This window comes from Periplaneta americana, chromosome 10, assembly GCF_040183065.1.
Source record: "Periplaneta americana isolate PAMFEO1 chromosome 10, P.americana_PAMFEO1_priV1, whole genome shotgun sequence".
NCBI classification, from domain to species: Eukaryota; Metazoa; Arthropoda; class Insecta; order Blattodea; family Blattidae; genus Periplaneta; species Periplaneta americana.
Window position 1 is genome coordinate 97,641,897 of NC_091126.1, and position 24,025 is coordinate 97,665,921.

Below are 24,025 nucleotides of genomic sequence, written 5' to 3' on the forward strand. Positions count from 1 at the left end.
AAGGCCCTCTTACACGCTATTTTTAAATAATTTACAATTCAAACCAAGGAAGTAAACTCGTCAGGCTAGATAAATACATGTCACCTTAAAAAATTAAATGTTGAATGTCACCTTAATTTTAATTTTCACTTTATACACAACTCTTTAAATTATTCTTGAATCTCCTTAAGGAAGGACAGCCCTCAAAGACCGCTGCACGTAGGTCATTCCAATCATTTATAGTTCTATTTAAAAATGAGAATTTACCTACTTCCGTTTTCTGTTTCCTACATTTGATTTTAAAATCATGATCGTTCCTACCATAGTACGTTGGCTTTTCTAACCGAGCCGTTATGTCTACCCATGCTTTCTGACCTAGATGTGCTCTATACAATGATATTATTCCAGTTTTCCTACGTCTGTTTTCCAAAGTTTCCCATTTAAGTTCTTTTATCGTATCGTTTCCATCTTCTCTTTTACCTTTAACAAATTTAGCTGCCCTATACTGTATTCTTTCTAAGGAATTTATCTGATATATTCTATAGGGATCCCAACACGTAGTTCCGTATTCCATTAACGGTCGCACTAATGTTAGATATGCTATTTCCCTCGATTTGGGGCTAGCCTTTCTCAAGATTCTCATAATAAAGTGAAGTGCCCTCCATGCTTTGCCTGTAACATTATCAACATGCTCTCCCCAAGAAAGTTTGGAGTTTAAATACACTCCTAGGTATTTACAACATTTTTCTTGCGGAATTACAACACCACTGAATTCGTAATTAAGACTAGTCTCCTCTCGGGTTTTACAAAATGTTATAGATTTACTTTTAGAACCATTTATTTTCATCCTATGCTTTAACGCCCAGTTGTAAATGTTATTCAAGTCTCTTTGAATAGACTCTACATCTGAATTATTTCTAATCTTTCTATAGATAATGCAGTCGTCTGCAAATAGCCTCACATTTGATGTAATATTCTGGCATAGGTCATTTACGTATATTATAAAGAGTAATGGACCCAGAACGCTGCCCTGTGGCACCCCTGAACTTATATTTCCAATTTCCGATATTTCATGACCTACTCTAACTCTCTGGGTTCTACCTTTTAAGAATTCTTGGATCCATAGCACCACTCTTTTATCTATTCCTAGCCTACTTAACTTATCTATTAATATGTCATGTGGCACCAAATCAAATGCTTTCGAAAAGTCAATCACAACTGCATCGATTCTTCCGCCTCTATCTACCTCTTCAGCTAGATCCTGAACCAGCGACGTAATTTGACTATCACATGAGAAGCCTTCCCTAAACCATGCTGGCGGTTGTAAAACCAGTCTTTCGCATTTAGAACATGACGAATATAATCCGATATCAAATGCTCCATGACTTTACATACGACAGATGTAAGGCTAATCGGTCTGTAGTTTCCGACATCTAATTTATTTCCACCTTTATGTATGGGTACCACTATAGCTGATTTCCAGTCACATGGAATAGCTGCATTGTTTATGGAAACATGAAATATACGCATTAAGTATGGAATTATGGCCTCGGAACCTAATTTAAGAATCTCTGTTGCAATACTATCTGGTCCTCGAGACTTCCGATTTTTTAATTTCGTTATTCTCTCTCTAACCCCTTTGGAAGTTATTTTGAAAGTCGAATTTGGTTCACATTCACGGTCTGTGACACAACCACTCCTATCAGCGGGATTATTATTATTATTATTATTATTATTATTATTATTATTATTATTATTATTATTATTATTATTATTATTATTATTGAAAACCGAAATGAAATAGGAATTTAATAAGTCGGCCTTTTCTTTGTCATCAGTTATACTTTCTCCGTTCTGATTTCGTAAAAGCACTACTCCTTCATTTTTCCCTTTTCTCCTGCGTACATAATTATAAAACTGTCTCCAATTGTTACTTTCATCTTCTTTTAAAATAGTTTTTAGACAATTTTCCTGAGCTAACCTTTTTTCACACTCAAGTTTCTTAATTAATTCGATATATTTTTCCCAATGCTCATGGCTCCGTTTACGTTTGCTAAATGCGCGCCTTGTCTTTTTCTTTAAGTAGCGAATATAATTAGTGTAATATTCTGGGTCCGGATTTTTCTTAATTATTGTAGAAGGTACACATTTTACTAATGCCTCGAAAATTATACACTTAAATTTATGCCACACATTTTCCATATTTCCTTCAGTCCTTAGAAAGTCATCATGCTTTTGTCGTAGAAACGTTTGTAATTCATGGACATCGGTTTTGTTAAAATTCCAGACAGACAGTAGACTTGACCTCGGATTTACTGTGTTTTCCCAGAAGATTTCTAATAAGACGCTATTGTGATCACTTATTTTATTAAGACTTTCAGAGTTGACAAAGAGAGAGACAGGTCTTAGTAGGTAAACATCTAAGAGGGCATTGTCACGCGTCGGACCATTTACTACCTGCTTGAAATCTTTACGCCAGATCAATTCATTAACAAGGGTCTGTGCATCTGAATTGGTACCTGAAATCCCGTTCCAGTTAATTTTCGGGAGGTGTAGATCCCCAGCAATTACTACGTTTCGGTCTTCTGATACTGTATTAAGGTATTTATTTAGTTTGTGCAAAGTTAAATTGTTTAATTCACTGGGTGGTCTGTAACATGCTATTACATCTAAGGTTTCCCGCCCATTTCTTATCTGAACATTCAATATTTCAACTTCCTCATGTATCCACAGAAGATTGGTACTTATTTCTATCTTAGTACGAACGAAAACTCCCCCTCCCTTTTCACTTCTATCCTTTCTGAAGACTCTATAATCCGACCTAAAAATTTCCGAGTCATTTATGTCTTCCCTAAGCCATGATTCCGTCCCAATTATTACATCTGGATTATAAACATCGACCAAGTTCCAAAACGGAATAAGTTTATTTCTAATACTTCGGCAATTAACCTGCAGTAGTCTTAGTAGGCCTGTCCTTACTTGAACATTCTGAATCCCCGTGGCACCTCGCCGTCACTGCAGGTCTACGCTGCCCGCGGATAGGTCTTCGACCGCACCGCCCGCTGGTAGTCCCTCGACCCCTCCACCCGCTGTTAGACTCACACCCCCGCTGACCGCCGGTAGTCCCACGCCCCCGCCGTCGGCTGATGGTCCTTCGGTGCCGCTGCCAGCTGATGGATCCTCGATCCCGCCGCGCCATGTTGTAGTAACTACCCGCGCGAAGAGGGATCCCATGTCTGCAGCTCCCCTCCGATTTAGGTGGATTCCGTCTCTTCCGAAGCATCTGTCGTCTATCCAGGAATTTGGATCGACGAAACGCGCACCAAGACACTCCGCTACCCACTCGAAAGCTTTATTCACACGACCCACTTTTCTCCAGTTCACATCCCTCCGTCTGACGATTCCACTGATGACAATCCCAGCTGCCGGATATTTCTTCTTCGTTTCCATCACCAAGTCATATACATCTGCCATGATATAATCAACACCTCTTCGCAAATCGTTTGTTCCTACGTGAAGGACGATATTTTTCGGGTCCCCTCGTTCCTGATTTTCGATCACGCTTTTCATTTCTTTCACTCTAATCCCAGGGTAACACTCTGTCGCCAGCTCCGATTGTAGATTCCCTACGTGTCGAATGATGGAGTCTCCGATGATAACACTTGCCGCACCATGCTTCTTCTTCTCCTCCCTCTCTTCGCCATTTTCCTTTTCCCGTCGCAACAACTTATTTTCGTCCTCCAGAAACTTGATTCGTTGCTCCGCCGTCTCTAGATTCTCCCGTAGCTTCTTCACCTCGTTCCGAAGACCGATGAGCTCCCTGCTGCCTGCCTCGTTCCCGCAGTCCTTGCACAGCCACGTTTCTTCTACTATCTGTTCCCTCTTGATCTTCTGACAAGTCAGATGGAACCACTTCTCGCACTGGTTGCACAGCACGCCTACTCGTAGGTTCTTTCTACAGCTGCCACACTTGACACTGATCACTCCGTTGTCGCTTGCAGGTCCTGGATTCAGTTCGATACCACCAATAATTAGTAGTATCGCGATCACTATGTGAAAGAAGAGACACTCAGCCAGACCTGCCAAAGCTGTCCCTTTCACGCTCCGCTGCATCCTTGACCTGGCCGCCCAGCCGCCTATCCTTGCCCGGTACAGCTCCAACTCACAGCCCATTGCTCAAACCTTTTCTCCGCTGCGAAAAATACGTACTTCCTCTCCACCGGCCTGAGTAAAGCCGCCGGCCTGAGTAATATGAAACTATTAATTGCAAAACATGTTGTTCCCACCTGAATTCATTACTAGTAGCCTATATTAATTGCAATTTCATATTCCACATAAGTGTTAACCTATTTGTTAGTAAAAAATTCAATCACTCAATGTCTCACAATACATTGAAATTTACCATTCATAAAAATCCAAGTCTCATCCAAGAATAGTATGGGTTTGGGGTTCTCACTCTCCACATTTCTTATATATTCTCTTAAAAACGAATAACATCACTTTCTCATACGTGTGTATAAGGATCCCCTTTGCTCCATAGAAATTTAATCTCTTTCAAAATTTTTTTCACCGATGATAAGGATACTCTAAATAAATATGTTTCATAATCATCATTCATATGTTCCAGAACTTTTGCTGCTGTTAGTACTTCCCCTGTAACAGTAAAGGAAAATTATGCCACATTTTTATACATATGACTAATATCAGAATTACATTGCATAAATCAACACAATAATTCCTGTAACTTCCCTACCTTTATGTAACTTGTCATAAATAAATCTCGCAATTGCATCTTTCGTAAAATCATCAGCATCAGTCACTGGATGTTTACGTAGTCTATGTATTCCTGGTGTCACAAGTGGGGTCCCCTTCTATGAATTTATCACTTTCGTGGCTGTAGTAAAGCCAAGCTGTAATAACAAACAATAACATAACACTTCTAAAAATTGTTATATCATAAAATTCATGCATGATACCAAGATTTACAGCTATATGAATAGAAAATGATCAACATGTTAGGTTGGGTCTACGATAGGTTTAAGTAGGCTAATATTTAGGTAATTCTCCAGAAAAGCTACATCAAAGAAGGCATAATTTTATTTTGTTTAATTGATTTCTGTGATATTTACATAGTGATGAACACGTGGTTTTAGTGCACAGCCACAAATACTTTCAGCACAAAAATCCTTTGACACTTACCTGTATATTCTAATGCATTGTTGTAGTCCCTCCCTCAAACTTGTTACTAATTACCAATATAACATGCGAGAGGTCCAGGACGAAGAGAAATGGTTAGTTTCCCAGTAGTGCGTCCTCGTCCTCTCGAGTGTTATATCTTAACAAGTACATTGGGTGGGGTAGCTTTTCTGAAGAAACACCATATTTAATATTACTTAGACCAGTCATGAATAAATTATTCAGCCAGAGTCAACGTTCCTATGCTTTATAGAGTATGTTATATAGTTATTATATAAAACTGAATTATTTTTAAGCACCATAACAGGCCAACATTAATGTAATATTTGCTACAATATCAAGTTAATAATTACAATATGACTTGTATTTTCTTCGGCCGATGTGGCATGTAAATTGTGATCTGAACGGTTAATTTAATACCAAAAGAGAAAACTGGAAATTTACTTTCGTGCTGTTTGATTATTTGTTCGTCTAATTTGTAAATGTATTTAAGCTATCACCTACTGCAGTATTATAGTATCTTAAATGTATTTAGTTTGGCAATATGAAAATCACTGGCTTGATTAAACATCTAGGCCTAACCAAAAAATTTGTTTTGTTTGACCACAATCATGAAATTATTAGTGCAAACTCCTAAAATTGAATACCACTTTGAAATGTATGCTTAAGAATACTTACTCCTAATAATTTTGCTATTCTGGTTGCAATTGCTGTCTCCGTTAGCATAATTCCTTCTTCATTATCTTCTTTCTTCAACTCATTATACACGTGAACTACAGATTTCTGAAGCGTACTCTGAATGCCACACATTTTCTTCCTTGGAGGAGTCACTGCAACACTATTTCATTTTTTTGACATAGTAGTAAAAATCTAAACACGAAAGAAATTCATTAAAATTTGAAATAATATTTCTATCCATTACCCACGTGCATTATCACGCCCAAGTATATTATATTTATTCGTACTTATCTGACTATTCTTGAATTATAACCACAAAGCAACACATAAAATAACTATTATGTATTAATATTAATACTAATATTAATTAATTATTAATAAGTTCGAATTTCACTATCTTCCAGTAACCTGCTGAGAAATCTAGTACAATTTTAATTTCATGGAACTCCAGTACCGGCAAATATTGTCGATATTTGCCTCAGCTGCCAACATACCAGTTACAAAATCACTACCATTTATAGTATTTGTCAGTATCGAAATTCGAAACGAAGTTGGCAAAAGAAAATTCAATCTTCAAACTAGAAAATCACCATAATCCACTAGCATTTGTAGTAATGGGGGAAAAATGGTTAGGTTTCACCCTTAGGGTATCAAGTTACCTGGTCTTCCCTATAGCTTTCCAGCACGCTGTAAGCTCCAAGAATGGTTTCAGTCATTCTTTCAAGCTTGCAGCGCAAGTCTCGGCGTGGAGCAGAGAGGCATTGGAGAGGTGATCTGTGGACCAGATGTCAATGATGACTTGTATAATTAGTAGAGACGACTTTTATCAATTATTTGTGTAATTCGTGCTTTTTAATTTACACAAATTTGTATTCTATTTTAAACTACACGCGTGTGATTTAGTTTTGACGTTAATTGGCCGTAACTCGGTAACCAGTAAAGATTTTGAGGAGCGGTAACTTTTAAAACGAATTTCCATTCTTACTCAACATTTTTCTCGCTTTGACCCCCCCCCCATCTAACGTGCAAAACAAAAAAAGTTTACCGCTTACCGAAAATTTTTTTCTGTGAGCAGATCACTTCAGAGTCAGTATTTTCTTTTTTTTTTTTCACTTTTAAAAACAATATTTTGACTTCGAATTGTTTTCTATGCTTCCCTTGGGTATTGACCTATCAATACAAAAAATTGCAGCGCGATTGTTTGAATATCATAGGTGCTACGACGTGATAAGTTAAACGGAGCGGGAAATATCATGCTTGGCTACTCCGACTATCAGCCAGCGGCCTGTCAAGCTCCGCCTTGAGCATACCGCTTGCTTCACTCGTGGCGGGAATCCTGTGTCAGTGGTTGTAAAGTTTTAAAACACTGCACACATTGGATGTAGAAAAACGTATTGCTCGTGTGTTCGAAAGACCTGCCACGACATTAACTTTTCGTATAGATTCAAAACTGGAGGTAGAATTTAATTAATTTTTTAATTACAAACTACTAATGAATTCGGATGAATGGACATCGTCGTTCACCAATAGGCCTGATTTGCAGTCTTCGACCTCATTTCAAGAGTTTAATCGCTTTCTTCTGCATGTGCCTTAATACCACGAAAAATAAAAAAAATAAACAAATAAATAATAACTAATATTAATCAAATTATTGAGAATGTTCACTAGGCACTATTTTGTAAGAATTGTACAGTTTACCTCAGTGTGAGTATAAGCCGTTCTTCCTGCAAAATAGGATTCCCTGGCAATTTTTCCAAGCCTTCTGTATGAAATCTTTAGTTAAATAGAGAAGATAATCGAAAGTTTCGATTCCCACTCTCGGGTAGCTAATGCATTTTTCTGGAAAGTTCCGCAGATATTTAAAAAGATAATATTCACCAAACGCAACCCTTTATTATTTATAGGATGAAGGGAACACTCTCGAGAAAAGATTTCTTGTAATAATAATCACTTTGATTCTGCACTGTCTAATAAATCAAATTCGTCCTCACTACTTGAATCCCTTGCGATATCAAGTCTACACAGAGATTCCAAGGAGATGACCTAATCGGCTGTGAGTCAGCTGACAGATTAAAGCGACCTGCAAACAAGTTCCAATTTGTGCACACCAAGCTTCCTTGTCTTTCATAAACACTGCTAGCGGAGCCTGCTAGCTTTAAAGCTAGGCGGCAACGTGTTCTTACCCTTATGAGATCACTCAATTCCACTTGACTCAGTCTGTGCGGTTTATTATCTTTTTCCTCAAAATCAGGGTCTTGGGATGTGGAAGGCTTGTTGGATTCTTCTTCTTGTTCCACACTGTCTTCATTTTCTACTTTAAACACACAATTTTCGTGCCATTTTTACAAATTTTACACTTTAAAAACACTTCCAAACCAGAAATTCTGCATTAATTACAGCAGAAACAATATGAAATTCACAGTCACAGCAACAATATCTATGTTTGTAACTTACAAACAGCTGAAGAACATTTGGTTTTGTTATTTGACAGGTGTGCCAACTTCCAAAACAAAATTTCCCACAAATTTCCCGCAAACTGAAAATGTTGTCTCTAAAAAAGGAAATGTCACTTTATCTCCAAAGCAAGAGCAAATCTGTCGTTTTTATGGTGATTTTTTAATTCAGCAGGTGGAAATACATAAGAATTAGCTATTTTTGAGCCCGAAGCATTTTCATTGTTGGGCAGTGTAATCAGTTCTAAAGTACGATGAAAGAGTAATGGAACGGAGAGAAATTCTCTCCGGCGCCGGGATTTGAACCCGGGTTTTCAGCTCTACGTGCTGACGCTTTATCCACTAAGCCACACGGGATTCCACCCCGGCGTCGGAAGAATCGTCTCAGTTTTAAGTTCCAACTCTTGGGTTCCCTCTAGTGGCCGCCCTCTGCACTACGTCATAGATATCTATGAACCTAGGACCGAAGTCCACACATGTGCTGAGGTGCACTCGATATGAGTGACTAGTTGGCCGTTATCCGACGGAATAAGCGCCGTCTTAAATCACGAAGTGATTTACGCATATCATATATATTTTTGTAATGTACCGAAGTACATATGATATTTCCATGCAGATATTCTGCGTCATCACACGATGAAAGAGTAATGGAACGGAGAAAAATTCTCTCCGGCGCCGGAATTTGAACCCGGGTTTTCAGCTCTACGTGCTGACGCTTTATCCACTAAGCCACACCGGATTCCACCCCGGCGTCGGAAGAATCGTCTCAGTTTTAAGTTCCAACTCTTGGGTTCCCTCTAGTGGCCGCCCTCTGCACTACGTCATAGATATCTATGAACCTAGGACCGAAGTCCACACATGTGCTGAGGTGCACTTGATATGAGTGACGGGTTCAAATCCCGGCGCCGGAGAGAATTTTTCTCCGTTCCATTACTCTTTCATCGTATGATGACGCCGAATATCTGTATGGAAATATAATATGTACTTCGGTACATTACAATAATATATACAGTTCTAAAGTCTTTATTTACTAGGCCCTTATTAAAAGGCTGGGAATTTTCTTTTCATATGTTTAAGATCAAATATGCAATCTCAAGTAAAAAGATATTATTATGCTTTATATTTCTTAGAAATGCAAATTTATTTGAGAATTGTTTTTTTTTTTTTCATATAACCATAGGTAATATCATATAATAGAACCAGAACATTTTGATAACTAAGATACTGTTCTGCTTTTGTCTTTTTGTCTCATTTAAACATTTATAATGTTATTTATTTCAATTATGTATGTTATTCAAAGTTACAAAATCTTTCCACGCCGATCAAATCCTATTTCGAGAATGATGAGCGAGACTCGAAAGACAAATGCAACGAACACAGCGAGCGAGAGCGGCAGTTAGTTTTGTTCATCTCTAGTATTTAGCCTAGATATACTTAATATTATAGGTTAGCTATAATGTTGTGAATGTGATAAAATAAATTAACCAAATACATACGCTTCCATTTCATGTTCATGGCGATTGTCTTCCATATACGTATTTACTTTCTTTCAGCGTACTTACTATCTTTATCTGAATGACATGGTTTGTCATATAGACAGTGATATGAATGGAAGAGAATCAATCTTTCGTCAAACGATTCCATTTTAATTTGTTTCTTCCAACGTTCTCCGACAGCGCTCATTTTATGCGTATTCAGATAGTGTCTTTGTTTCATTATGGTCGCTGACGTCGCCGCAAACGAAAAGCTTGTGGTTTGCAAGTTTCTGTGTTCACATTGTCGTTCACTTCTAATGTTAACGTTTACGAAAATCATTACATTAAATATACTAACCGCAAGCGCTTTGGCGCTTATCATTTTCGTTTAGACGGCCATGAAATCGTGATCATGAATAAAACAAGGTGTGCTTTCATGGATATTTAACTTTGAATTTAGACGGCCATGAAATCGTGATCTTATAACTAGGGACCGTATTTTATATCCGTACGGATATAAGGTTAGCTTTTCAGAGACTAGGCCTATATTAACGTGACGTCATGTATGGCGCGTGCCACAGCATCTTCTTTGTGCTGAAGTTGACATTCTATTCATGATTCCAAACTAGACCAGATAGACTGTCTACAATGCATTATAGTAACAAAAACTGATACTACGATGATGTATCCTGCAATTTAAATTATTTATTCATTTATGTAAATAAGTTTTCCTTAGCAGAGTTAAGATTATATGCCCTTCTCTTCCACTCAAACAGTAAAAACGTGCACAGCAAATATAAATAACAGCAACACAGAAAGTAATGGGACAATAATAATAATAATAATAATAATAATAATAATAATAATAATAATAATAATAATAATAATAACTTACGGCTTTCAAGGAAATTGGAGATTCATTGCCGTCCTCACATAAGCCCGTGATCGGTCCCTATACTGAGCAAGATTAATCCACTCGCTCCAATTATATTCCACCTCCCTCAAATCCATTTTAATAATACCCTCCATTTACGTCTCTGCCTCCCCAAAGGTTTTTTCCCTCCGATCTCCCAACTAACACTCTATGTGCATTTCTGGATTCGCTCATACGTGCTACATGCTCTGCCCATCTCAAACGTCTGGATTTAGTGTTCCTAATTATGTCAGCTGAAGAATAGAATGCGTGCAGTTCTGCGTTACGTAACTTTCTCCATTCTCCTGTAACTTCATCCTCTTACCACCAAATATTTTCGTAAGCGCCTTATTCTCAAGCACTCTTAACTTCTGTTCCTCTATCAAAGTGAGAGTCCAAGTTTCGCAATAATAATAATAATAATAATAATAATAATAATAATAATAACAGCAAGATGTAGATGTGTTTAGTTACATGTAATTCGAAGAGTTAAACAATCACAATTTAGTGTTAAATAGGACAATTTGTATCAAGGAAATATTTCATAATGAAGGACAATTGATATGTGAAAAATAAAAATCATATTCAACAAAAGTTATATTTGAAAAAAGATCATATTCTAGAGACGAAAAATTCTCTTTTTGACAATCAGGTTTTTAAAGCCCCTGATACTCTATTGTACACACTTTACAAATTAAGTAGGATATAGTATTATGAAATAAAATACCTTTCATTACAGTACACAACACTGTACATAATAGTGTAAATAATGTTTGATCAATGTAGACCTACATTCTTTATTATAACATAAATAGTAAAAATAGTGTGTTCTAGTGTACATACCGGTACTGTAGTTTAAATAATAATTATAAATGGTAAATATTAGTGTATGCCTAATTGTTAAAGTGATCTATGTTTTGTTCTGCCCAACTTGACAAAACAAGTTCCGCATGAGCATCAGAAGTACTACATGCACGCACTCATCCATTACTATAAAAACTCCAGTGATACTTAACCTTGTAACCTCCTGTAACAAAGTACGGTCTCTAGTTATAACCCCTCTAACTTGCATTTTTTTAAATATAAATTTGTGATATCGTAGACAAACATTGCATGATACACATTAGTAAAGTTATCTTCTTGGCACGAGAGTAAAGTTTGTGAAACGAGGCGTTCACAAACTTTGCACTCGTGCCAAAAAGAGAACCTTTACGAACTTGTCTCATAAAAAAGTATTATTTACTTCACATATACTTTATGACTTCAAAACATCTATGTAAAAGTCACTTGTATCACTATGTCTTAAAAATGACTTAAATTACTTCAACATCACTCAGCTCTTTGTCGCCCTTGGATAGTAGGCCTACTATTGTTCGTCTGCAGCTTGAAATGCATGCATTTCGTCGTTCCACGTTTATCGCAAGGATGACCCACGTCGACGACCCCTATCACGAGATAGAACTTAGTCGACTGGTGCTCTTTTGTTTTCTCCATCGGTATTGGATTTTTCTAGAACTCGTGATGCACCAGGGAAATGAACTGCACTAGGGACATGAAGTCGAACTGATGCATGTCGCAGTAGTGTAGGAGGCGTATGGTTACTTTGTAAGTTCTATATGGAATTGAAGGGTTCAGAGCCATAGTGGGCCAAGCGCAATTTATTAGAAACGGAGAAAACAAGAGATAAATTGATTACAATAATTTATCGAAACCTATAGCAAGTAAGATAAAGTATGCACATTAAAATTAAATGATATGTCAATCTTCATTAAACTGTGGTATTTAGTTAACCGTAACCCTCGTTTTCTCCGTTTTTAATAAATGCTTGGCCCGCTATGGCTCTGTACCCTTCAATTCAAAGGTTCACTTCACGAAACTCCATGACTTAATTCAATCTTATTGAAGAAAATCTTCTTTGTTGTTTTTTCTTGCACTGCATCCATCTCATTTTCAGTGGGTTTATCTTTTCCTTTTCTTTTTAGTGCTTACCACTCTACTTTCCCATTGATGAGAAATTATTCGTAGAATTTCGCTGATATGAAACGCAGTCCGCACTCCGCAGACGTCTTTTTTCAACTAGTTGCATCAATCCTGTGGCATGAACATCAACTAAATTTTATTTTTATTTCTCTCAGCGTGAGAAATATCAGCATCATTTTCCAGACAGTTGTGGCCAGGCACAGGGAACTTATCATAGACCAACCCTGTGCATAAGAGGGGAAGTGAAAGGGACTGAGAAACAACTGTCCATGTCCTCTTCGCTTACGGCGCCTTATCCCTTAGAAGCTGGAAGATTTATACCACTATTGCACGCAAATGTCTGATTCTTAACCAGGGGTTTGTATACCTGCATAATCGGGTAAATTCATGTTGGGTTCGTTAGCCGAGCGGTTTAAGACGCACAAGATATGTCCGGTCAGCATATCGCGCCTAAGATCGCATGTTCCCGTCCCTGCCACAGTAGTCAATTAATTGAGCCTGTGGTAAAGGATGGGGAGGGCCCATGTAAAACAACCGGTGTAATGGTACGCATGGAAGCTCAGGGGTTTCAGTTGACTACAGTTGAAATGATTTTGTTCCTTTTTTTAAGAAGAAAAAATATTTACAACATTTTTTTTTTATTGTTTTAAGCAAGTGCAATGCCCTTAATGTTATACAGGGACGTCATTTTATTTTTACTAACACTTTTAATATTAACCTGTCTATACCTTTAGAGAACCGGAAACACCGCTTGCTCCCCCCTCCAAGACTGGATGATACTGGCGTAAAACACAAATCACTCTACTAGGTATAGGAAGGAAGAAAAGTAGTTCATCCATTTACGTAAACTAGGAAATATCGCGATTTTGAGTTTGATAATTTTCATTAGGTTTTTCTTTAATCAAAGTACAGTACTGTATTAAGAATAAGTGTTTTTACTCACGAAGTGAGTTATCCATGCGAACGTATTCATTAAGCAGTGTATATTATACTGTCTACAGCACATTAGCGTACAATATAGAGAAAGAAGTTAAATTGAAAAATAATCATAATATGAATATTTAAACACAATTTTGAAAATGGTGACCGTTCATTTCGATACAGGCTTCAGTTCTTTTGTGCATATTATCGCACTATAGACTATTGCATCTAATCCCAATTGCCAGTTTCGTCCTTCGTACTAGTAACTCATGTTGAAATAATTCTGTACCTACTCTACGTACTGTAAATTCAATCTTCACTTCTGCCCGACCAGAAAATATAAAATTACTCGGACATGCTATCTACTGTCCGTCCAAGTGGTTATGCCGCAAGATTGTAGAAAGGGAGGAAATCACGTGACAGTTAATTACTTAACGAGGCCCTTTTATTTAAGTTAAATTAAACAGCTGTATAATATTACGTAAACTTCCAATTCCTAAGAGAAATTAATGTTTTCAGAAAAGAGCAAAGACAGCCCAGCTATTACAGAGGGGCGAGCAGAAGCAGGTGGGGGAAATCGAAATGCTACGTAGGCAAACGGACAGTACCTGTGCGAAAATATGATTCAATATTGAAAGCTCTTTCGTCACTGGAAAACGCGAACATATTTCTGGAACGTACTATAGGCACCGTGCAAGCTCCTCTGGTGGCGACTGTTGTTACTAACTGCGGGACAGCAGCGATAGAGTTGTGCTTGAAGCGTATGAATATACTTAACAACTCAGGTTAAATGATTAGAAATATGGATGATCCTAAAAAGCGGAATGTTCTTGAGTGTAGTAATGCTTATAGGAACACACCAACCGATATTGTTTTTATTCGTTCCCAAAACAGAAAACTGAAGCGCAACGATGCTAATTGTGGATCCATGCAGTACGCAGACGAAAGTAAATAAGGCTACACTGCTTGTAATCATAGTATTATTATATACTAGGCCTAATATAAAAATAGAATGCGTATAGTATTATGTTTATAAATAACCATTAAGCTATCAACGACAGGAATTTATAATTTAAATTTCAAATAGTACATAATTACTGAGTTCTTTATATATATATTATGTATAATATTACCAACAATAAATAATAATATACTTATTTTTAAATTTAAAGTAGTCATATCGATATTTAATTCTTGATTTCAACTGCTGATGGTTTACCTTGGAAACCAACACCCGCAGCAAGAATTTGCGGTATTCATTTTATTGGGAACGAGATCAGAACATCCCCAAAACTAGCATACCGTTCCCAGTATGTTTTATAAAAGATTACAAGAAAAAGACTGCCTCATCTCAACTAGCTCCGTTAAGGTACGAAAGAGACGCATAAAAAAGAAGAAAAGATGAAAATTTAAGTTTTATGGAAGGCGTATGTTCAACAAGAGTTATTTCGAAAAATGAAGTAGCCATACAGGCAGAAGTAAATAAAACCATTCTTAGTGATTTTGTATTTTCTTTCACAATTGAATTGTGTGAATTGTCTACTCAAGTGTCTATTCCAGTACATGCCGAACTGAAGTCACATAAGAAATGTTATGACAAGCGTTCAGGAACGGATGATATGTTTAATGAAATGCAAGGTTTCCGAAATTATTCTACAATAAAACATGAGACAGAACTACCAGACTTAATGAGAGTGACTTTTGTGGTTTCGAATATATGTTAAAATTGCTGCCAATTGAAACATAATCATACCCGTAGAATCATAAGAAATATTTCTAATTCTATCATTTAACCCAAAAATAGCTACCATAGATAGTCGAAACGTAGACCATACATATTATTTTTGCCATTTTTATTAGAGAATTTCACATCGAAAGCTTTCGAAAAATTCTGTCCAAAAGTAAGCTTAGTAAAGAAAATCGTCTACTCATATTTTCCAGTTAAAATGAAAACTGGATTGTCGTATTCTGCTATGAGGGTGATGTTCTGAGTTAATCGTACAATTATAATTATAATGTATTTTTACCGCCACTTTAATGTTGTTGGAATCCACAATGGTTACTGTAATTTTGGGTTTTGGCCTAGCAGAGAAGGTATTCAGGAAACAATGCCTCCAATATTGAAAAATGTGGAGTGACAATTAATTGTTCAGAAGTGGAACAGTCACCCAATGTGGATCAGATGGTGGCCTTCAAATCTAAATGCTACTGAGGCAGATTTAGTGACACATTCATAACAACTGATTGCGGATTATTGACTTTATTAGAAGGTGGTGATGAAGTCAGGTTTTCCCGGAATAATAACAAACCTCTCCGATAAAGGGATCATTGTTGTTACTCCACCGTATCTGCATCATGGTAAATTAACAGCTGAAGAAGTCGAAACTACTTACAGCGTTGCCAGTGTTCGAATTCGTGTTGAAAGGTGCATTCAGCGAATTAAAATATACAGTATAACATTTTACACAAACTATCAATTGAACTGCTTCCGCATATTGATCTTGTTGTTCATTCAACTGTCCAAAGAGAAGTCTGAACCTCACAAGTGATACCAACAAGGCACCACTTATGAGGCACTTATGAGAAAATCATGGGGTAGAGTGGCCAGTTCCTTTTCCCTTCCATTGCATATATCGCCGATTAGTTACAAATTACACTAGTCAGATTTCATATGCATACAAACAATATTGTTCTTCCTCTGACACATATCGTCAAGTGAGATGTACAGCCTGATAACAGATGTACGTATCAGTCAGAACCTCAATCAGAGGTATAGGTCGCGCCAGGGATTTTGGCAGATGGATTTTCTTAATGTGTACTGGAGAGCGAGTTCTCACCGCTGCAAGATAGGCTGTTATCTCTGTCGCAGTGGAATGGGTAGGACATAAGAGTAAACATGCACGCCCGAGTATTTGTGCACTCTGGACAGTCACCTCCAAAAACTAAACAAATATTACAGTAGTCTATATGTGTCTTTGGCATTCCCAAGAAACTTGTTCGATTAATTAAAATGTGTCTCAATGAAACTTACAGCAGAGTCCGTATAGGCCAGTTTCTATCTTATGCTTTCCCAATTCACTGTGGGCTAAAGCAAGGAGATGCACTATCACCTTTACTTTTTAACTTCGCTCTAGAATATGCCATTAGGAATGTTCAGGATAACAGAGAGGGTTTGGAATTGAACGGGTTACATTAGCTTTTTGTCTATGCGGATGACGTGAATATGTTAGGAAAAACTCCACAAACGATTAGGGAAAACACGGAAATTTTACTTGAAGCAAATAAAGCGATAGGTTTGGTAGTAAATCCCGAAAAGACAAAGTATATGATTATGTCTCGTGACCAGAATATTGTACGAAATGGAAATATAATCTGTTATATATATGGAAATATATATGTAGATGGAAATATGTTAATCCTTAGTCAATAGATAAGACTGAGTTTTACGAAATACGAACATTAGGGGATGGAAAATGGGAGGCAGTAATGATCAAAATAATTATACCGATTTATTTTGTTTAACCAGCAGATGTGCAGCCTTTAAATTTAAAACAAAGATTCACTCATAAAATTGGGTTAGACTATTCATCTCATCTCTCAGAATTGTTTCTAAAATGTATAAGGAAAGTAAAAAAATTCAATTCCATGTAGGCTACTCCCTTGAAATAACTTCATTTTTTTTAACTTCCGAGCAGAGAGGAGAGAGAAAGAAGTCCACGATTTTAAAAATTCACTAAACTATATTTAACTAGAGACGTAAAATTTAAAATAATGGTTACTCTCTACAATGTTGGTTAAACATTCTTAGATTTTTTAAATACCATATCCTAAGGTACTGATGAAAAGGCAGAAGGGAGTGAGAAATCTCATGTCATCCGATCTCGATGAAAGTCGATATCTGGGGATCTTTGCGATCACAGAATACGAATAAGGTATTATTTAGTCCGACTTTGTCCCTAAAGTGGTGGAGTGGGACAAAAATGGGTGAAAAATTAAATTAGATATCTTAGGGGTTTTCGAGACGAAAATTACGAATAATACAATTTGTGCGAATTCAATATGGCAGTTTCAGTACTATGAATTATATTTAAAAAAATTAAACATCGGATATCGCACAGGTAACACATGTACAGTATTTAAGGGGGTATGTAACACCTTTTGATAGTAGGCCTATTCATTTAGTAAAATCCAAAGTGTAATTTCTACATATTCTGAATGAATGTTGTGCTGGAATTTAATATAGTCATCAGCCAATACCTCTAGATTAATAAACTTTTTAGAATCCATAAAATACAGTATTTATTGTGAATGGTAATTATATTTTTCAATTGGTGCAATGTGTGCAGGGAAAATTGGTTTCTCCGATATTTTGTACGATTTCGAATATTTTAAAATGCTTTCTTCTCTGTTCTATTCACAATGTGCGTGTGAAGAAATTATTGCCCTTGTAATATCCATTACAATCCTATTTATTATACTCTTATATAAATCTAACTTCCGCAGCATGCAATTTTACCCAATTAACCAAATTATATTTTGATTATTAAGAAGAATCGTATTGTCGTATTGAATTGTCGCACCACCAGTAGACGATCCCTAGATTATTACTGGACAAATCTTGTATATTGATCTGGTAAGGGTAGGATTTTCCTTTTAATTAAGAATTAAGTTAATTTAGAAAATGTAGGAGACGTATTGTAAAATCATTGCGAACGGAAGTCATTTACATTTATTAAAGGTATTCTTTGAGTAGGACTGTACCGTGGTGTGTTTCATAATAAGGATAATTGATACGAGCTGCTGTTATGAAAATATGAACGACTCAGAATGTTATCGCATCTCATTCTCGCAGCTTATACAAACAATATTGGCTCGCCTACTGGAAATGTCATCGAGGTCATCTGCCAAAATCGGTGCCTCCGACTATAGTATGTTGATGATATTGTTCATTATGTGTTGTGTTTTAGAGAATTTGCAGTCGCCCATTATTCAGGAAGTGTAATTAAAACTACTTTTATAATTGAATCACATTAAAATACGTAATTTATAGAGACATTATACACACAAATATTATACACGTCATGACATCAAATATAAGTATATCAGTGTTTTCGTAATATGACTGTTCACCCTCATTCACTGGCCTGAAATCCGATTTAAATGCCAAACGACTTTACTGATATTTCAGGAACTTTGTAGTTACATTTTTACACTCCTCTAGCAGTACTGAACTTTCCACTGAGTCTATAAAATAATTAAAGACTGGAGATTGCTGGGTTTGCAGTGAAAGACCTGCCCTTGGGCAGAACACTATGAATCAATGAACCCATTCTTACTAATATTACAACTTTTTATCGGCAGAAAGCCGCATCTAATTTCTATATCACACATGACTAGTGAATGACTGCGAGCCTGTAGTTAATTAGGAATTGAGACACTGCACGGCGCCACCAGTACGATTTTGAGACCCATGCACGGTGCCTATACTCAGTAACTCAGTACTGCTTACTATCTGCGGTCTTGGTTCTGTGTGGAGTTGGAACTTCCTTAGTGGAAGGGGTGGGAGTGAAGTACAGTTTCCCTGGAAAAGGATGAGACGATTGAATATTCCTAAGTCTCAGATGTAAGACACTGCGCATGATCGGAGACCAGAGCACTGATACACAAGATAACGAATATTGAGTTACTTAAATTCAGGCTATTTGGTTTGTTACTAGCATCGTTCCGAAATTCACTTCAAAAACTGCAAAAAATATGATAATATTACGTAAATAAAAGATATATATATATATATATATATATATATATATATATATATATATATATATCGTGTAGTTAAATCGACAATGGACCTTCATGACTAGATCGACACTCCGCACAGAAAGGAAAGCTTTTATGTCGTTTCAATAGCTCAGACGGTAAGACTTCTGCGCATTGTGTAGAAGAGTGCGAGTTCGATTCGTAGTCCACACAACGATTTTTTTTGTCTAAATAACGTTGAAATAGCTAAGTAACGTTGAAATAGAGTTTTACAAAGTCCTGAGATTAAGTGTTAATGATTACAAGTTATAATATTATAAACGTTAATCTAATGAATGCATTTATACACACACATATACAATGTAAATGCATATATATTAAAAACTAACAATTAAAATGAAATTTAAAAATATATATAATAATAGACAAACTTTTACAAAGGTTTAGAGTCCTTAGGCTATGTCATTTGTTGAGTAATTATTAGAATATTTTATTAATAGCTTTTCCATATGTGTAAGAAATGCACTCGCACAAAACAATTTTTGTTAAAAGTATGTCTTTGGATTATTTCATTCTCACACCTTCAGTTAATTTTAATTATTTTATCTACGTGTTTGCAATAGTGTTTAATTTAATGTGCATTCAATTTGATTCTTGTTATGATTGAATGAAAAAGCACTGTTGCAGTTATTGACTAATTACATATATTAATACTAATTATTAAATGCATCTATTAAGTAACCAATTGCAGTATCTTTTGCAAAATCTTTAATGTTTAAATTGTCAATAATATTTCTGTACTATATACTATACTACGTTAAAAGAATTTGCAATATATTTGCGATCCTCTACTTTATAATCATTGGTTTTAATGAAAAAATATTTTCTTTCTTAGGATACCTACAAGTTTAAATTTAATAATACTCCGAATAGGTTTAATTGCATTATCTGAATTTTGTACTTTTCTATTCAAATATATTTTATTTCCCTCTTTCATAATTTTTGATAAATTACACTGTACTTCTTGCAGTATTTAAGAACATGAGGATCATTACATTGCAACTCGTTACATATAGATTCTTCCTTTTAATACATGAGATTTTGAAGTCCCTGCGTTATCTACATATTTTTACCTTTGAATTTTTTCACAACGTTGAGTGGAGAACATCTACTGAAGTGATTATGAAATTAAGTGAAAAATTCAATACATTTACTCTTAATATCAGTAGTACCAGTTTCATATATGTTTTTTCAAGATTCATTTTGTAGACATAAATGTAAATAATCACTAGATACAGCATTTACGATCCTTTCTTAGTTTTTAAATTAATATTTTGAAATTCGCTAATATGGTTTCGAGGGATATCAGCCGAGTTAAGATTATGGAATGTTCCAAGCTTTCAACTGCTATCTCTGCAGCCATCTTCAGGGATGGCTGCAGAGATAGCAGTTGAAAGCTTGGAACATTCCATAATCTTAACTCGGCTGATATCCCTCGAAACCATATTAGCGAACCAACGCCGAGAAAGCCTCAAATCATACATATTTTGAAATTGTTCAGTGACATTGGAAACACTTAGGATTTGTTTATCATGTTCAGACAAGCCATTGATTATAGGTTCTGTCGAATAGGAATTCAGTCTATTTCTGTGTACAAAACATTTATCAATGGCTGTGCTACTTCAGCTTAGATTTAATTTGATTAGTTTCGCAACAATTGGACTTCCTGTTATATCCTGTTATTTAGATATTTAATTTAGGGTTGATTTATTAACTCTTACTATGCAAGATGCCTCTTATTTCAATAATTCTATATCACGTTAAATAGTCATTGTCTACACTAAAGCATTATCGTCATCCCTCATTTCTCATCTTAATGGCGAACCGACGTGACATGAGACAGCGAGTTATAGCTCTAGTTGAGGCTGGATATGGGGCTAGATCTGCTGGCCGTTTGGTCGGTGTTCCTGGAAGTACAGCCGCGAGGTGGGTTCATCGTTACCAAAATTTAGGGGAGGTCGAAAATCGCCCTATTCTTGGGTGTCCGCGGATGTCTTCATTGGAAGAGGATGTTCTCTTATTCGAGACAGTTCGACAGGACCCCTTTCTGACTGCTAACGAAATAAGAGCAGCATCTAACTTTCCCAGCTCTTCACAGACTGTGATCAGCAGGTTGAGGAACCGCGGTATTAGGAGCTGGAGGGCTGCGCAAATGGAAATATTGAGGGAAGCACAAGCTGTCGACCGTCTTGCCTTCGCTACCAATCGAGTGGATTTCGATTGGAGAAATGTAATTTTCTCCGACGAAACAACCATCTCGAGTGATTACGAAGGTCCTGTCCGTGTCTATCGTGAGGATGGTCTCCGACATGACCAGCGCTCTGTGCATCGACGTGAAAGATCGGGGCGCTTTAGCATATCGTGTTGGGGGTGGATGTCTTACGATAGACCTGGCATTATAGAACGCATCGATGGCCGGTTTAATGCGGGAACTTACGAGCACATTCTGGAAAATATACGAGTATTCCTTCCCTCCGCCCGAGAACGTTTTCCCGAAGGAACATTACTGTTCCAGCAGGAGAACCATCCCATGCACTATGCTGCAAGCATTCAAAGATGGTTTCGAAGAAGACCCGAGATCGAAATCATTAATTGGCCTCCGAAGTCACCTGATTTGAATGTCATCGAAAATTTATAGGCGGAATTGAAAAAGAGAAGGATAGCCACCTATAACCACCGACGCCCTCGAAATCTAGACGAATTGTGGGATCACGTTGACACCTGGAAGATCTCTCCGGGGATCAGAACTTACTGTACCATCTCGTGACATCCATGCCGGATCGACTTAGAGCTGTAATAGAAGCTGATGACATGTGGACAAGATTTTAAGTTAACAGGTCTCTTTTTGTTTCTTATGATTTTTGTTTGAGGAAGAATACTTTTAACTTCCAAGTAAAATTTATTTTTTGACGAGGTTCAGCCCACTTGCAAGACCCAGAAATTCGGCATAAATTATTCCATATTTTTCGACAAATTAGACAGTCGAAAAACTCTGAACAAATTAATTACACCTCAATAAAAAAAAGTTTCACCCGGGATCGAACACGAGACGTTTCGCTTATGCAGTGGAACCGAGAAGCTACTATATGAGCTACCGAGACAAGATAGTGACAGCAGCAGTCCAGAATGTAGATCCCTTAGCAGGCATTTGCCATTCGGTACAGTGAAGCAATGATATTTTGTGACTCGAGCTATGTTGTGAAATCCTGGCCTTAAATGACATTCTTCTTCGTGATCCTTATTCTGGTCCTTGTCTTTGTTGTGGTCCTTGTAACAATTCTTGTACTATTTGTCATGGTGTGTAACGTTAGTCGATATCTAGTGAACCGCGCTGTAGAACTTTAACTTCCGACGACCAAGAATCGTCTCATTCTTTTCAAGGGTAACTGTACATTCAAAATCTCAGGTACAATAAAAATTGAAGTAAAAGTAATATGATGTCCCTGTATAAAACTAAAGAATATCAACGTGTTTTATATATAACATACAATTTATAACATATTACATCACCTCATGACCATAATACTAGCTGGCCACTATAATAGACGCACGGCTTCTAAGAGTTAAAAACAAACGCAGAGTAAGATTCTGTGCATCAGTGCTGAATTTTATGGAACCAGCAAGAGCCGAAAGTTCATAAAAGCTATGATGCCCACCTGATACAATCCGTCACTGACGTTCCTCTCTGCTCGTACCGCACGAAAACATTACTGTCTCAGGTGGGGAAGGTGGAGTGGGAAGCTAAGGGGTATTCTGTAGTGACTCAATCGAGTTAATAGCGCCCAGGTCTGTCATAAAATGTAGTACATTCGCTTTCGTAAGCGACATCGCATCTCGTCAGACTCGAGCAGCAGTATCTACACTCAAGCGAAACAAACCCCCGACTTTCACTCCTTCTCAGTCCACAACTGTGGAGTAACGGTTACAGCGTCTAGCCGCGAAACCAGGTGGCCCGGGTTCGATTTACGATCATGGCAAGTTACCTAGTTGAGGTTTTTCCGAGGTTTTCCCTCAACCCAATATTAGCAAATGCTGGATAACTTTCGGTGTTGGACCCCGGGCTCATTTCACCGGCATTATCACCTTTATCTCATTCAGACGCTAGATAACCTAAAGGCTGGTTCACAATAAACCGGAAACGAGAATCGGAACGAAAACGGAAACGGTAAAATTGTTAAAATGTGTACATTCACAATTAACGAAAAGCTTGCCGGAGCCCGGGATCGGGAACGGAGAGTTGGCCAAGTTTCAACTTTGGCGTTCACGTTTCCGATCACAGCCCACTAGATTCATTCTATTGCCATCTAAAAGCTATTTTGTCGTCGTATATTTTGTAGCAAGAAGACCGTGACATAACCTATGCATTATTTTGTTCTGTGCTGTGCATCATGGACCAAGTTTTATTTGATGAGATTCTAATATTGAGTGTTGAGGAAAATCCTTATGTTTACGATAAGCGGTGCGCCTCGTGTAAAGATGAGAAAATGAAGGAGAATACGTGGCTTTCAATAGCTGCATCTTTGAACACCGATCGTAAGCGAATCATATTTTATTACGGTATTGGTTGTTTTACATACTACATATTCATGCTTTAATTCAATAACTACAGT

At 36.9% G+C, this 24,025-nt stretch overlaps 1 protein-coding gene across 14 annotated transcripts in view; it reads left to right on the forward strand.

Moving 5' to 3' along the window:
- Ipk1 (Inositol phosphate kinase 1) overlaps window positions 1-24,025 on the forward strand; it is a 1,778,442-nt gene that overhangs the window by 1,470,508 nt on the left and 283,909 nt on the right. The window lies entirely within an intron of this gene.